Raw genomic sequence first — 16985 nt, forward strand, 5'->3', positions numbered from 1 at the left:
ATCTTTACTATCATTACTCTGAATTCTTTTTCAGGTAGATTGCCTATTTCCTCTTCATTTATTTAGTCTTGTACGTTTTTACCTTGCTCCTCCATCTGTGACATATTTTTTTGCCGTCTCTTTTTTATTATTTTTTTAAATCGGTGGGATTGTGTTCCTGTTTTACTGGTTGTTTGGTCTGAGGCTTCCAACATTGGAGTTTGTAGGCTATTGGGTAGAACTGGGCCTTGGTGCTGAGATGAGGAACTCTATGAGACCTCACTCCAACGGATATTCCCTTGGGTCTGAGGTTCTCTGTTAGTCCAGTGGTTCCGACTCAGAGCTCCCACCACAGGAACTTTGGCCCAACCCCAGGCTCAAGAACCAAGATCCCACAAGCTGTGTGGGGCAGCAAAAAAAAAAAAAAGAACAATAACAAAGTAAAAAATAAAATTAGACTAGGAGACTATAAGATATGTTAAAAGAATGTAAAAATAAAAATATAGATGAATAAACTGGAAGGTACATCAGTACCACAATAGTAAAAAAGAGGAGGAGGGAAAAGAAAAAAAAAGGAGGGGGAAAGGCCGTGACCGTGGATGGCAGGGCCTAAGCAACGGCAAGATTTGGGCAGTGGGCAGGGCCAATTCTCAGGACCCATAGCGCTGGAAAAGCCCCTGGGGGCTGTAGGGGGTTGGGCTTGGGCTCAAGGAACAGACGGGGCCCAGGTGTGTCCCCCACCCCTGGTCTCAGAGGGCAGGGGACCTCACCTGGGAGCGCAGCAGGCTTCCTCGGCTCGAGTGGGTGGGGCAATCACCCTTGGGTCCTCTCCCGCTCCTCCCAGAGGGCCCCCTCCTGCCTCTCCTGATCTCCCCAGCCTCTCTCCTATGCCCCCAAGACCGACACGACCTGGATGGGGCTTTGGAGGTGGGGTACCAGCTTGGGAGCTCAGCAGGCTCCCCGACCCCAGTGGGCCAGGCGATCGCCCTCTGCTCCTCTCCCGCTTTTCCCATAGAGTCCCTCCTGCCTGCCTCTCCTGATCCTGTCTGGCCTCCACTTCTCCTCCCCCCTCAGTCCCGCTACATCCTACCAGTTCACTTTGGGGTTCCTCCTGTCTCCTTGGGCGTCAGAGTCCCCCACCAGTGGCCAGCAGGCACCCTAGTTGTGGGGAGAGGCTAACTCCATGTCTTCCCACACCGCCATCTTGACTCTGCCTCTCTTATTCTTTCAGTAGTATTTTAATGAGATCTCCATCCAGGGTCAGAAGCCTGGCTTGGTCACAGGCACCCAGCCTCTCATCAGGGCCACCAGAGGGTTTTCCAAAGAACAGACTTTGGCTTTGCTGGTTCCCTGTGTTGTGCCTCTGCTTTCTATTTCACTATTTCTGCTCTTATCTTTATTACTACCTGTCACATGTATTCTTTCCCTTTATTATTATTTTGGCTAATTTATTATTTGGATGTTGACTCATTATGTTTCAGCCTTTATTTTCCCAATATATGCATTTAAGGCTATCTCTTTTCCTCTAAGTATCTCTTCACCTGCATCACTAGGTTTTGATATGTAGTTTGTTTTATTTTTTATTTTTTTTATTATTATTATTTTTTTTTTGGCTGTGTTGGGTCTTCGTTGCTGCGCATGGGCTTTCTCTAATTGCAGTGAGCGGGGGCTACTCTTCGTTGAGGTGCACAGGCTTCTCACTGTCATGGCTTCTCTTGTTGCAGAGCACAGGCTCTAGGCTGCGCAGGCTTCAGTAGTTGTGGCACACAGGCTCAGTAGTTATGGCATGCAGGCTCTAGAGCACAGGCTCAGTAGTTGTGGCGCACGGGCTTAGTTGCTCTGCGGCATGTGGGATATCCCACTTCTGGGGCCAGGGATCGAACCCGTGTCCCCTGCATTTGCAAGCAGATTCTTAACCACTGCACCACCAGGGAAGCCCCCATGTTTGTTTTAATATGTAGTTTTTTCACTGTGATTCAGTTCTAAATAAATTTATATTTTGTTATGATTCTTCTTTGGTCCAATGGTTCTTAAGAAAGTGTTTCTTTTTTCTTCACTACCAAATGAGAGTGGTTTTTACTAAATGTATTGACTGCTATATCAACGGTGCTGTGGTTAGAGAACATCGTCTATAAGATACTAATTATGTGAAATGTGTTGGTACTTCATGGCTTAGTACTTGATCTACTTTTGAAAGGGAGGGAGGAATGGACGGAGGGAGGGAAGGAAGGAAAACTAAGGAGAAACAGAGAAAAAAAAATACATGTGCCTAGAAGAATCTATTCTTTAATTGCTGGATGCAGAGTTTTATATATGCTCATTGCTTAAAATTGCTACTGTTGCTTTTTGAATATTCCATGTCTTTTTTATTTTTGGTCTATTTCTTAACATAATTTAGAGAGTGTTTTGAAGTCTCTTGTTCTGGTGGTGAAGATATCCCATTATCTCTGTAATTCTACCAATTTCGCTTTGTAGATTATGATATGAATTGATTGTGTGCACAGAAGTTGATCATTGAGCCTGGTGAGTTGAACCTCTTACTATGTATTATCTATGTTGCTATGTAGTGGCATTTCCTACTCCTTGGTGTCTACTTTGTTTTAGATTCACTAAACTGTGCCAGGTTTATTTTCTGCTTAGGATTTTTCTCGTATACATGTTTTTCATCCTTTTGCTTTCAATACTTCCATGTCCTTATGCTTTAGGTGTGTCTCTTATAAATAACATATGTCTGGATACTGTTTTGTATATTTATTTATTTTTAGAGAGACAAGTTTACTTCTTTCTTTCCATTCTTTTTTTTTTTTTTTTTTTGGTTGCATTGGGTCTTCATTGCTGCGCATGGGCTTTCTCTAGCAGCGGTGAGCAGGGGCTACTCTTAGTTGCAGTGTGTGGGCTTCTCATTGCAGTGGCTTCTCTTGCTGTGGAACACAGGCTCTAGGCACGTGAGCTTCAGTAGTTGTGGCACATGGGCTCCGTATTTGTGGCACACAGACTTAATTGCTCCATGGCATGTGGGATCTTCCCGGACCAGGGCTCAAACCCATGTCCCCTGCATTGGCAAGGCGGACTCCTAACCACTGTGCCACCAGGGAAGCCCTGGATACTGTTTTAAACCCTGAGTAAAAATCCATTTTAACTGGCATTTTCAACTAATTAATGCCTATTGTGAATGCTGATATATTTTCACTAGTTACCTCAATTTTTTATTTTTATTTTTGTCCTGCTCTATTTTTTTCAGTCTTACTCACTTTTTCTCTCTCCTGATTTGAAATGTGTATACTATTTTTATTCATTTCGTAGTTATCCTTGAAATTTACCCAGGCATATTTAACCTAAGTCTAAAACTGAATAATTTAAGACATTTCTGCAACATTGAAAGGATCTTAGTATCACCCACCTCCTGATTTACATACTATGGTTTTCCAGTGTTTAAATTTTTTAGATGAACCTCACAGTTTAGAGGCGGGGGTCGTATATCCTCATTATTTGTTTGGATTCACGAATGTGGTGTTGGTTTCTCTGTTCACCAGTCCTTGCCTCCCAAGCTACCTGCCAGCATCGTTTCTCTTCCTCCTGAAGTGCATCCTTTAGAATTCTTTTTGGCTTAAGTCTCTTCTTTTCTTGATCTGTCTTATCTCACTTTGTTCTTGAAAGACGATTTTATTGCATACAGTTAAAGTTGGCAGCTACTTTTGATACACTGAAGCTCTCAGCCCATCTCTGTTACCTGATATCGGTTGTCATTCTGATGTTTGTTGCTGAGTAAATTATCTGCCTTTTTCCTGCGACTGCTTTTAAGGTCTCCTTGAAGTTCACGTTTATCAGTTTGACTACAGCATGTCCGTGTGGCATTTCCTGTGTTTATCTGCCCTTTCTTCTCTCTTTCTGGAACTCCTACTAGAAGTGGTTGAACCTTCTTATTCTGTACTCCACACTCTTAACCAACATTTTCTATTTTCTATCATCTCTTTTTCTTTTAATGATGCATTCTGGGTATTTTCTCAGATGCATCTTCTAGTTGTTGTTTTTTTTCAGCTGCGTCTATTTTGCTATTTTAATTCTTCTGTTGTGTTTTTCTAACACAGTAAATATTTTCACTTTTTAAAATTCAAACTATTTTTATTTTTTCTGTTTATTTCTGACAGTCTCTTGTGACTTGCTCATCTTTAAATATTTCTATTTCTTTCATAAATATTTCACAAATTATTTCAATAATTTTATAACTCTACATGTCTACAAATATTTCTGTAAATATTTTATAAACAGTTATTCTATCTTCCTACTATTCCCATATCTGAAGTCCTTGATTGTCCAAAGTGTTTTTTTTTTTTTCTATTCATTCTCACTCACAGGGACATGCAGTCTTTGTGTATGGGGAACTTTAATTGTCAGCTCATTGCTTGATCTTATTATGTGCTTAAATTTGGGGGGCTTTCCACCCTAGAGTTTTGATTCTATTTCTGCCTGTGGCCAGGGGTCATCACTTACTTGATGCTATGTCAGAATCTACAGAACAGTGGGTCTCAAAGTGTGGTCCATGGATCTGCATCCCCATCCCACTGAATAAGAAACTCTGCTGGGGGCCTGGGAATCTATGCTTGGACAAGGCCTCCGGGTGACTGTAGTGTGTGCTTGCACTGAGACCACTTCCATCAAGAGTCTTAGCCGAGAATAGGGGTCCAGTATCAACTTCATCATCTTGTTTCTCTACCAAGGCTGCATAACTCACTGTCATTGTTGCATTTGTCATCCTAAATCAGTGCAACTCTGCCCATCCCAGTAGTTCTTTACGGAATGGCAGTGATCTTTGGTGATTTTGCTTCACAACCAGCACGTCTCTGAGAGTGTTCTACTGGGTTTTATTTTGTAGTAAGAGAATCCCTTGGAGCAGCTTGTCAACTTTAATGCCAGAGCGGACAGTCTGTCCATTGAGGTTTTAATTTCAAAAAATGTAAATTTTTTTACTTTTAAAGTTCTAAGTCCTGCATTTTCAAGCACAGTAAGCATTTTTATTCTATACCTTGTATCTGATGTCAATACCTGCAGCCAGTGTGATCCTGGTCGTGCAGCGTTTGCTTGCCCCTGCTGACTGGGGCTTATTTCCTCAAGTGCTTCATCCCAGACTCAGGTTCCAGAGCATGATCTGTGAACATTTTCTGAGACCTGTCTTTAGCACATTCTTCCAGAAGGGATTTTCATTTGCTTCTGCCAAGAATCGGGGCAGGCTGGGGAGGAAGTTCCCAGCCCGAGACACTCCAAGCTGAGTGTTCAAGGCACACGGAGGGTGAGGACTCGGGGTGTGAGTGCAGGCTTGTGGCTGCAGGTTCACCCACAAGATCTCAGGGACAAGAATACTTACTTGCAAGGCTTCTGTCTCTCTCACTCACTGGTGGGGAAGAATATTCTTGCTTGATTCTGTGTCCTCATTCACAGCCTTTTCACGGGATTCTTTGACCACGTGGGTGGTCTCCACACCTTCGAACCATAAAGTGGTATGGTTGGCGGGGGTGGGGTGTCATTGCTCTTGATGGTGATGGTAGTGACAGCATCACTTGTGCTGATGGTGGTGGTGTTAGTGGTGGTGGTGGCATGGGAGGGGTTGTGGTCAGGAATCAGTCAGCTTTTCCTGTGAAGAGCCAGATAGTAAATACTTTAGGCTTTGCAGACCATATGGCCTCTTATTAAAGGTGCTCAACTCTTCTCTTTTAGTGCAGAACAGCCAGAGGCATATGTGAATGAATGGACGTGGATGGGGTTCAATAAAACTGTATTTATGGACACTGACTTTTGAATTTCTTAGTTTTCATGTATCATGGAATATAATTCTTACCTTCAATCATTTAAAATGTAAAAATTTTTCTTAGCTTGCGGGCTGGATTAGTCCTGTGGGCTATAGTTTGCCATTTCCTGGTGGTGGTAGTGATGTGATGATGAAGAATGTGATGATGAGGGTAGAGATGTTGATGATGAGAATGTTGATGATGAGGGTGCTGGTGGTGATGGTGGAGACTATGGAGATGGTGGAGATGGTGGTGATGGTGGAGATGGTGGTGATGGTGGAGATGGTGGTGATGGTGATGGTGGTGATGGTAGAGATGGTGGAGATGGTGGAGATGGTGGTGATGGTGGTGATGGTGGTGGTGATGAAAACCTGGAGGTTGTGAAGGTGGACATGGAGGTGCTATTGGAGTGGAAGGCTCTTCTCAGGACATCTTTAAGACTGAGATGGAGACCCATAAAGCTAAAGGAAGTTGACACAACTTTCACAGGCAGCAGAGGCCCTGATACGCAGGTTTTCTCACTTCCGATATCACAGCATTTCCTCTTCACATTCATGAATCAGACTCAGATTCCTGTGCTCTTCCCAGAGGTGCTGTGACAGAGACTGGCTCCTGGCAGGAGTCTGGATCTGCTGTGTGAGCAGGAAGTTCCAGGCCACCAGAAGTGATGAGTTGGGGTGATACAGCATTTTGCAATTGTTACATGCCATTTAAACGTTAAATAACAATAACTGATCTGGTTCTGAATGCTTCATTAACTATCTCCAGTGCCAAATCACAGGCTTTTCTGTGTGTTTGTGTTAAAGGCAAATTTTAATTGTTTTAATAAGGATTCGCAAGCAGATCTCTTCTCTCGACACTTGGGCATTGGTGGGAACGCATCTATTATTTGCTTAGCAGGAGGGAAGTATTGCTGTTGACACAAAAGGCGTCTGACAGTGTTGGGGTTTAGGGAAGACCCCGCATCTGGTGCCCTCCTGACGTTTGCTGATTGAGCTGCATGAGGGCGGATTGCGTGAGGAACAATCCAGGCCTGTCACGTGTCCCAAGTGTCGCGCTAAACGAATCTACTAATTAGTTTCATTTTCCCCATCAGCTGCCTAGCTACTTTGCTCTATTCTCTTTTGCCTCAGAGATGCTGCTCTAAAGGTGATTTTATGTGTTAAATGTGACTGTTGCTGCACAAGATCTTTGGCACATAAGGGTCTTAATTAGCCACGGAAGCACGACATCAGGTACTACTTTGTGAAATTCCTCCCCCTCAACACACACACACATAAACAAGCCCAGCAGTGCAGGGCCTCATGTCTTCCTGTGGAGGTGGGGGTGGGATGAGTGAGGGGGTGGGGCAGGAGACACAGATTTTTTTCAAAATCTAGCATTGTTCACAGGCTCAGAGAAAAGGACAACTCATAGGAAGAAGGTTTAGTTCTTCATTTGTCTTTACTTCATTGCTCATACCTGTGTTTGGAAATTATTACACTTACAACGCTGCTTCCCAAAACTTTCTTTTGATTATTTCCTAGTTACTTCCTCAGAGCAGAGCATCTATGAAACATTAGAAACAAGGTTGAGAAAAATACAACCTGGAATGTATAATCCCAGTTTCTACACAGAGAGGTCCATGTATAATTCTGCCGTGTTCATAATAGAGGATGCTGGTGGAGCATGTGTGTAGCGGGGCGAGATGCAGATGGAGCTCAGTATCGCTCAGACCCTGTTTCTGGTGAGGGAGACGGGGCTGAGGCTGCAGCCTGGGCTGTCTTGTTCTGAAGCACCTGCTGCATTTCTGCATCTCCGACAGAAAGTCGGAGCTTTCTGTCCAGTGAGGAGACAGGCCCAGACCATGGTGTTCCCTCCATCAGCAGGTTGCATGGCCTGCCTGCCTGTGGGCTTTCTCTGGTCCAGCTGATGCAGGGGAGGCCCCGCCTCTGCTCGCCGCACACCTGTGGCATCTGTCACTCTGTGTTCTGGGCTGTATGTGAAATGCCTTTCCCATACTCCAGAGGCACAGACTGAGGGTTTGTTTTGCTTTCTTCTGTTTTGAAGACAGTTTTATTCTATGTATTTGCCAGAAAAAGAAAGCTGAATTTTATCAACCACTCAACAAGAGAGATGCAGTCATAATTAGTCCAGTATTACACAGTATCTCAGTGAGAACACCGCCCCATCCCCGAACAAAATGCCATACAGCCACACAACAGATGACCACTCGGCCATGGAAGGAAGGAAGCACTGACACGTATACACATGATACACCTTGAACACATGCCACTCAGTGAGAGAAACCCGTCAAGGAGCCCACATGTGTGATTCTGTTTATGTGAAACGTCCACAGTCATCAAATCGTAGACACAGGACTTCCCTGGTGGCGCAGTGGTTAAGAATCCGCCTGCCAATGCAGGCGACACGGGTTCGAGCCCTGGTCTGGGAAGATCCCACATACCATGGAGCAACTAAGCCCGTGCACCACAACTACTGAGCCTGCGCTCTAGAGCCCTCGAGCCACAACTACTGAGCCCATGTGCTACAACTACTGAAGCCCGTGTGCCTAGAGCCCATGCTCTACAACAAAAGAAGCCACCGCAATGAGAAGCTCGAGCACCGCAACGAAGAATAGCCCCGCTCGCCGCAACTAGAGAAAGCCCGCATGCAGCAACGAAGACCCAACACAGCCAAAAGTAAATTAAAAAGAAAAAAAAATCCGTAGACACAGCAGGCAGACTGGTGGTTGCCAGGGGCCGGGAAAGGGGGCAGTGGCTGCTTGCTGTGTAGGAAGTGATGAAAATATTCTGGAATTAGATAGGCGTGAAGGTTGCACAACTCTGCGGATATGCTGCAGCCCTTAGAATTGTACACCTTAAAAGTCAGGTGAATTTTATGGTGTGTGAATTATATCTCAATAATGCTGTTATTTTTTTTAAATGAACAAAATTACTAATTAAAACAAGAGAGAGCAACAGAACCTCTTCAAACACTACACGCCCCTCAGATGTGAGGGCTGACGATGGAGTCCACAGTCTCACGAGCTTCCCCAACTTTCTGGGTGACACGTGGGTGTCACTCCAGCTGAGCAAGGAGACAGTACACCTTGGAGTCAGACGTACCTGGTTCAAATCTCACCTATTCCTCTTCCTGGCTGGAGCATCTTTTCCGTTTGTATTTAGATCAGCAGCTGTGATGACTTTGGACCTTGTAGAATTTGAAAGCCACCACCTGAGACATGGCCCCAGGCTGAATCTCTGAGGCCGCTGGGGGCGTTCATTTTCTTGGCGAAGAGTCGGTGAGTCCGGGTCTCGCTCTGGGCCTCAGAGGTCAGGAAGCCTAATCGTTTCCCAGCTCATTGTGAGAGAATCTTTTAGGGTCAACTTAAATGATCCCGCCTTCTGAGACTGTCCTACGGAACCGACCACCAGTTTATCAGTTGGCAATGAGCACGCCTCCTCCCCGCACACCCTGGCCCCATAACAAGGCAGCTTATGCATTTACAGAGAGAATTAACTGACTCCCAGGCAGCTTTTACTTTTTGCTTTAAAATGTGCTCATCTGAGCCAACGTGTTATCCTTCAACCTTGCTGGCTCTTTGGGGTGGCCTCTGTTTGGGACGGGAGGGAAACATGTCCCCTCTTCTCCAGGTCCTGACAAGGGGAGCAAGCTGGGGTCATTAGGTGACACGGAGATGAGGTCTGGGGACACACGAGGTATCTCGCTTGGTTTCTTGTCTGTGCAATAGCAGGGGAGGTACCTCACGGGCCTGGAGGACACGAGCCTGCTGCATTGGGTTCCTTCCCCAAGAAGCAAGCCCAGGACAGGGATTTGGGGGGCACAGCAGTAGCGGAATAGGGAAGTGAGACAGGGCGCGACAGGCAGCAAAGCAGGCTCTGGGCACCAGGGTGCCGGCCTGTGGGATGGTGTGCAGGACCCTCCCACCCAGGGACAGAGATGCGGGGCATTTGTCCATCTGTCATTGGCTGGAGCTACACCAGGGCCTTAACCCCTCTGACCTGGCCTGTGTGAGCCAAGACAGCGCCATAGGGATGGTGGAAGCCAGGGTCTGGGGCGGGGCACCTGTGAGTCAGCCCACCAGGGAAATGTGAGTTCATCACCGTCCCCAACTTTCCCAGATGCATCCCCCACCCACTGTTTCCCACCTTGGCAAATAGCACCTCAGTCCACCAGGGCTTGGGGCAGGAGCGGGGAGCGGGGGGTGCTTCACCCTCACGTTCTCCATGCCCCCTTTTATGCATGTTCAAGGAGCCCCAGGCCTGCCGACCCTGCCCCCTGACACCTCCTGGGGTGCACTTTGTCCATCCGCGCCCCATCCTGAGGTCCAGCTGCCCGGACCGCGGCCGGGATCCCTGCCTCCAGCTTCTCAGATGCCCACCTGGGCCCCTCCTCTCCAGCCTGCCCCTCGCTGCACCCCAGGGCTGTCAGGACGCACTTCCCACACTCTCGTCTCCCCAGCCCTCTCTCCATCCAGCAGCTTGTTCCCTGCCTCCTTGTTCTCCCAGCCTGTCCCCTCAGCCTGGAACACGTCCCCTCAGCCTTGGCTCCCAACTCCGGCCCCAGCTTCACGTCTCCCCTAAGTGACATCTGCATAGGAGGCTCTTTCTGAATCCCCAGACCCAGCTACTGTGTTCATTCCCTCCAGGCTGGCTTCTCCTGGTCTGGAGCCCCGGGCTTACTTCCATACTTGCTCAAAGACCATCTTCCCCTGCACTGTGTGCAGCGCCCAGACCAGATGGCCTTCTGGCCCCCCCGCTCCACCCCCCCGCCCAGCACACTGCCCGCTCACCATCGGTGCCCACCAAGAGCCTCTAGGTGGATGCACAGAAGTGCCCCTGCGTGCTCCCCTCGCCAGGTACTAGGTGCTAGATTCCTGCTGACTTGCTTCCTCCCCTGGTTTGGGGGGCAGGAGTTCAAATTCCCTATTTTGAAACTTTTATAGGTGACGTTGCATTGGGGATTAACGCCACCTCTGCTCAGGCCGCCGTCCACTCTGGACAACTGGCTTTAGTCCCCTGGAAGCCTGACTCCCCACCCCCGGGGTGGTTTCCACTTGTACTGAGAGGGGATCGTCACTGGTGTTGGGGGGCGTTTGCTGGTGCAGGTTTAGAAAGCCTTCGACGGGCAGAGTCATAGGAAAACAGTGCTTCTATTATCTTTAGGCATTATTATCTTTAATTAAAATAGGAATGAGGTGGGAGTCATTGCCTGGATTAAGCTGGATCATAGACATTTGCTGCTCTTTCCCACTGGCGTCTGTGCAGACACCTGGGTGGGAACAGAATGATAGGTCTTTATGCCAAAGGAAGTTCCAGGAAGTTGCTTGATGAACGTCCAACCCTCACGCCAAAAGTGTAGGACTATGCTTTCCCCTTATGACACAGAATTTCCAGCTGGAATGGCTTCTTCCTAAGTGAAAAGTTTATTTATAAATCAAGAAAAGCCACTAGCATTCAGTAACTTGGTCTAAGGTCGGAGAGCTTTTAGGTCACCTGTCTTTCCAAGTTAGTGACCAAGCAAATAATTTCTCCTGATTGAGGAAGAAGGATGATTTTTGTCTTCATCAGTGAGGTTCTTGTCACCGTATTTGAGGGTCCGGTTGTGGCCTATGTTGGCAAACAGCCTTGGTTACTCATCAAGCGTTTGTGGGGACCATGAGTGACCCAGGCCTCGCCATCAGAATTGCAAGTGGGTGGAGCTGGTCTCTGACCCAGAGGAGCTCCAGGCCTTGGAGGCAGAGTCCTGTCCGAAGTGCATCTCAGGGCAGCGTGGCTGGTGGTGTCAGAGGCCTGGCCAGACTCTGCTCCACAGGGGAGGTGACGTCCAAGCCAAGGCCGGTTGTGGAGTCAGGGCAGCTTTTGGGGGGTGCAGGGAGGGGTGGCGGTGGTGGGAGAGGTGGGCCCAGCATCTGCAGAGGCCAGTTCAGAGCAGACAGCTGGGCATCTTGAGTCTCGGTGTGTGGGGTTAGGGGGTGGGAGGTGAGCTTGGACGGGGCGGTCGCAGCCGGGGGCCCAACCCGAGGCCTGGAATGTGGGAGCGGGCACAGGAGAGCCTCTCGGGGTGGGGACGGGCTCAGAAACCCCAGCATAATCCGGACCGTCCTGCCAGCAGCCCTGGGGAGGGATTTGCCAAGCAAATCTCATGGACTCAAGGAGCACCGTTCATAATTTTTGTACAAAAATGAGTGAACAGGAGTAAATTTGGGAGATTTTTCATAAAATCTCCATTTTCAGCATCTTTTAAAAAATGAGACATGGCAACATGGAAACTGGGTGAGGCATAGGCAAAGCAGGGGTAGGCTAGCGGCCGTGTACCCAGTCACTACGCGGGGCCCAGGCCTGGCCTTGAGACCCCCCTGCCCGACCACCCGCCGAGGGGGCTTTCTGGTCACAGGATCCAAGGGGCATATCTGAGGAAAATCAACAGAATCGGTGACTGGACAGAATGGAGGGGGAGAAATAAAGGGCTTTTGAACTTGGGGGACCAAAGGGATGAGCCGTGTGGAGAGCGATTTTGAAACCAAGTTTAACACAACAGAAGCACCAAGAGTCAAACACCAAACAAAGCAAAAAACCAATCAGAAATGGATGGGGGTACTAGCTCCACGCCCAGCTCCTCCCAGCCCCCCACCCCATCTTTCTCCTTCCTGTTCGACTGATTCCTCTTCCTGGGCGGCTCCTCAGCCTTGCAGGCTGCTCACAACTATTTTCTGTGAATTGTTCAGAAATGCTCTCAGGTGGGTCGTCCTGTCTGGCCTGAGCAGCCATAGGAGTCCGGCCACTCTGTCGCCTTTACCTCCTCCTGCGTGAGCCCCGCTCAACCCGCCAGTGACCCTGGGCTCCCAGGAAGACGCTGCACTGAGCAGACAGCGCCATGCGATGCTCGGAGGCCCGGACTTGGCCGCGCCTCCCCTCGGGGGGACGTGGCCCCCGCGTCCAGTTCAGGGCTGTGCAGGGAGCACGTACACCCGCCCAGGACCCTCCCCGGGCCTGTGTCCACGGCTTCGGGCCACACGGCCACTCAGCTCTAGAAACACACAGAGATCCTCGCCAGGTGACCCTCTTGGAGTACAGCCTTGTGGACACTGGGGACCACCCACAGCCTGGAAGGGTGAGTGAGTGAGAGGACGGACGCATCAGTTACCCGGGAAGGACCGTGTGTCTCCCGGGTGTCCCCGCAGGCTCTCCAGGCGCCTGTGTCCCCCAGGAAGCCCTCTTGTCCGGTGGCAGCAGCACAGGGGCTGCCGGTTGTGGAATCCCCCGGCCACTGCCCGGGCTAGTCAAATAGCCTCTTTACAACTCGTTTGTCAGAGACAAAATCACAACAACGCTCTCCTGGTTCGTGCCACCCTGAGGTCCCTGCAGTCATCGGCCTCTGGCTGCCCTGGAGCAGCTGAGCTGAGAGGGGCCCCCACTGCATCACAGCCACGTCCCCGTTGTCCCCTGGGCCCACTCCCCATGCTGCCCACAGACCCCGCTGCCCTAGCAACCTCCATGATACCACATCCACTCAGGAGCTGATCTTCAGCAACGCCCAGAGTTTATCACAGTAAATGCTTTATGTGCAGATGACATTCAAGACCCTCCAATCAAGGCCCCTGCCCTCCTCCCACTTGACCCCTGGCCCCTCTGCTAGGTGTCCCTGCCTCTTGGCTTTTGTTTCATTCTGTTCCCTCTGCCTGGAACATCTTTCTTACACATCTTCATCTGTTGATTTTTTTTAAACTCTTTGTTATAGAAAATTTCAAACGTACATGAAAGTAGAGAGACTCGGATAATGGACCCCATGTACCCAACACCCAACTTCACTGATTATCAACCCAGAGCCGACCTTGTGTTCTCTGTACCCTACCCAGCTCTTCCCTTTCCAGATGATGTTTAAACAAATCCCAGACATTGAATCATTTATTTCATCTGTGAATACTTTAGTATGAATCTCTAAAAGTAGGTAGCTCTTTTTTAATCTTCATCATACACCTTCCAAAAATTAACAATACCTAAAAAAATTACAAGAACTCCAGCCAGTGTACTCATTTCTCCAATGTCTCAATACATAAACATATATAAATGTGTGTATAAACGTAGAGAGTCATTTAGTATGAATATGTATGTGTAAGTATATGCATGTGTTTGTGTGTACATACATGGGCACGTGTGTATATATACATGTACATATATATATATACATACAAAAAATTGAATCAGATCCAAATTAAATTAATACATGCAATTAATTCTTATAAGTCTCTTTAATCCATAGACTCTTTCTCTCTCTCTCTGTTTGACAATCCTTACAATTCCTGGGTTATTTTTCCTGTAGAGTTGTCCACATTCCAGATTTTGCTGGTTTCATACACCCATGATGTCATTTGACATGTTCCTCTGTTGTCTGAATTTCCTAATTGGTAGTTAGATGTAGAGATTTGATGAAAATAAAGCTGTGTTGTGTTGTGCTGTGTTTGTTTGGCAAGAAGGTTTCATGGGTGATGGCACATGTTCCCACGAGAGGCGTGTAAAGCCCATCGTCTTTGTCTTTGTCCTGCTTGTAGCCCCTGACCCCTGCCAGCCCTCACGCCCGCCCCTCTGGTCGTCCATTGTAGCTCGTAGCATCTGGATTCCACAGGAAGGCCTCGTGAGACCCACACTCCTCCTGTCCGCTCACCCACTGGCTTTAAGCTCGGGGTCAATTTGAGTTGATGTAAAACCTTTGACTCAAGTCTCCCTGCCTCTGCATCTTCAGTGTGTTACTCCATTGGCTTCTGTTCTAAAGCATTTTGTGGACCAGCCTGATGACAATCTGATTTTCTTATCCTTTTGAGTGACCCAGGTTTTTTTTTTCCTGGATAACCAAAGGTGTTATGTTTGTTTGTTTTTCTTTAACATTTAGTAAAGTGACTGTAACTTACATTGGGCTTAGTCATTCTTGGTCTGTTTCTCTGGGTGCTGACTGAACCCGTTCAACATTCACTTCGGGAACATTTTCTTAAATCATAGTTTTAGTGTTTGCTGTTTTCCATTGTTTATTTTCTTCTCCGAAGTTTCCTTTTATATGCATGTTGTACTTTCTTTGTCTTTATTCTGCATTTATTGCTGTCTTTCACAATAGTTACAGCACTTTAAATGCACACAGTGAAATGCACGTCTTTGGCGTTACAGTTTGATTAGCTTTGGCAAATGCAAACCTCCGCCATAACCCCTGCCCTACCAGGATACTGAGTCATTGTATCGACTTAGATACTGCCCTGTGCCCTTTGCACGAAATTGTCCTTCCAACCCTGATTCAAACAATGTTCTGATTGCTTCCACAACACAACACTCTGCTAGAATTTCATATAAATTGAAGTATTCATGTTTTTTTAATTTAAAACATTTTTCTGTTTTCCATGTTCTGTTTCTTTTAAGGGACGATCCATTGTGTTTATTAGCTCCTGTGTCCCTTCTGGCTTAGCCTTGATTTCTGAAATTATTTTCTCTTTTATTTCTAATTCTTTCCTGGGTTCTTTTCACATCTCTTTCTAGTCTCAAATTCTGTTGCTTCTGATTATTTTCCCAATCCTGATTTATGTTGTTCTTCACGATGTCTACCATTCTCTCCGTTCCTTGTAGCTCATTCTGAAACATTAGATTTCAGTTTCATTGTTGATGTGACTTTCCGACACGTTCGTTGTGTAACTACTGTTACACTGGTTTATGTAATTGTTGTTCACTGGTTCGGCTTTTAATATTGGGAAGTCATCCTTCTGTCTTCAGCGATCACCTAACACAGTGCCTCGCAACAGTAAGCAGTTGACAAATATACACCTTATTGAACTGAAGCCTAGCCTGTTATGGTCAGTGTGAGGTTTTTCACCACCTTGTGGAAAAGCTCCATCTGACCCCATAAAACCCCAAGACTCATGGGCCATGAGGTACAAATAAATCATAGAGCGGAAGGGACCTTAAAGCTTTTCTCGCTCAACTGCGTTATCAGTAATTCCTCTTCCACGAGCAGCTTGCTAAAGATCATAGACAGGAAGTAGCAAAACTGAGGGCAAATCCCTGGTTTCCTGACTCTTAGTTTCGTCCTCTTATATCCTGACAGCCTCAAAGTAAAGAAAAGTGTGTTTCTGTACAACGCAGAATTTGTACAGCTGTTGCCTGTCTGCTTGCTGTCTGTTTTCTTTCACAGCCCCCATCAGTTTCCTTACCTGCCTGGTGTTCACCCAAACCTGTGGGGGGGAGGGCTCTCTGGGCTGTGGTTCTGAGAGAGAGAACGAGGGAAGGAGGAGAAAGGGGATGAAGCTCAGGCACCAGGAGACCCCTGTTCATCCTCTCCCCTCCCCCGACCACCAGCATCAGTAATGCAGCAGCTGTAGCACGAGTGACCGGCTTCCTCTGCCAGACTCGTAAAAGCAGACTGCAGGGCCTCACCCGGAGGACAAAATTGGGAGCACTTGATGCAGCCCAGGAAGATCTTTGTTCACAGAAGGCAGGCAGCATCCTCGACAGAGCGGAGGCTGTTCAAGCAGAAATAAAGATCGAGTCAAAGGGTTTCCTCTTCGCAGCTGCTGGTTCTGAATATCATGGACTGAGAAAAAAATGAAGTATCATTTGTTATATAATATAACCGATTATATTACATAATTTTATGTCTGTTATAAAGAGCCTTGGAGGAATGGCACTATCATGGGTAAGACCCCAGTAAGCGTCGTGAGGATGCTGGAGGAGACCCCAGGCTCTGGCCCGGGACGTTTTATCTCAGAGCCGCTAAACTCGGGCTCGGGAACGGCTGTCGTCGGGGAGGAGTGGGTGGAAGTAAACATAGAGGAAATGAACAAATAGGAATTAGGGGTTAGAGACGATGACAAGCCAGTCTGTGTTAGAAGAAATAGTATTGAAGGATGCTGAAGTGATAAAAATAAAATTCCACTCATTTCAGCCCCTTTACCTCAGGTGTAATCATAATTTATCATACTCAATGTTGGAAAAATTCACTCCCAGAAGAAAAAAAAGTTCTTTAAGAATGTAAATTGCTGGGGAATTCCCTGGCGGTCGAGTGGTTAGGACTCCGCGGTTTCATTGCCGAGGGCACAAGTCCAATCCCTGGTCGGGGAACTAAGATCCCACAAGCTATGCAGTGCGGCCAAAAAAAACAAAAGGTGAAGAATGTAAATTGTTGGATATATTTGTTTTAATACTAAAAGAAAGGATAGTAAATAGCTGTAAAATCGAGCCAACA

The 16985-nt window shown here is 47.3% G+C and overlaps 1 protein-coding gene across 9 annotated transcripts in view; it reads left to right on the plus strand.

Annotated features, from left to right (window-relative positions):
* Nucleotides 1-16985, plus strand: part of SYNDIG1 (synapse differentiation inducing 1) — a 117020-nt gene that overhangs the window by 41177 nt on the left and 58858 nt on the right. The window contains exon 4 of one of the 9 annotated variants that reach the window (XM_057529829.1): nucleotides 2455-2502. The exons of the other annotated variants lie outside the window; for them this stretch is intronic. The gene's annotated coding sequence lies outside the window, so the exon portion shown is untranslated. The remainder of the gene's footprint in view (nucleotides 1-2454; nucleotides 2503-16985) is intronic. 9 annotated transcript variants of the gene reach the window in all.

This window comes from Balaenoptera acutorostrata, chromosome 15 (genome assembly GCF_949987535.1).
Source record: "Balaenoptera acutorostrata chromosome 15, mBalAcu1.1, whole genome shotgun sequence".
Taxonomy (NCBI): Eukaryota; Metazoa; Chordata; class Mammalia; order Artiodactyla; family Balaenopteridae; genus Balaenoptera; species Balaenoptera acutorostrata.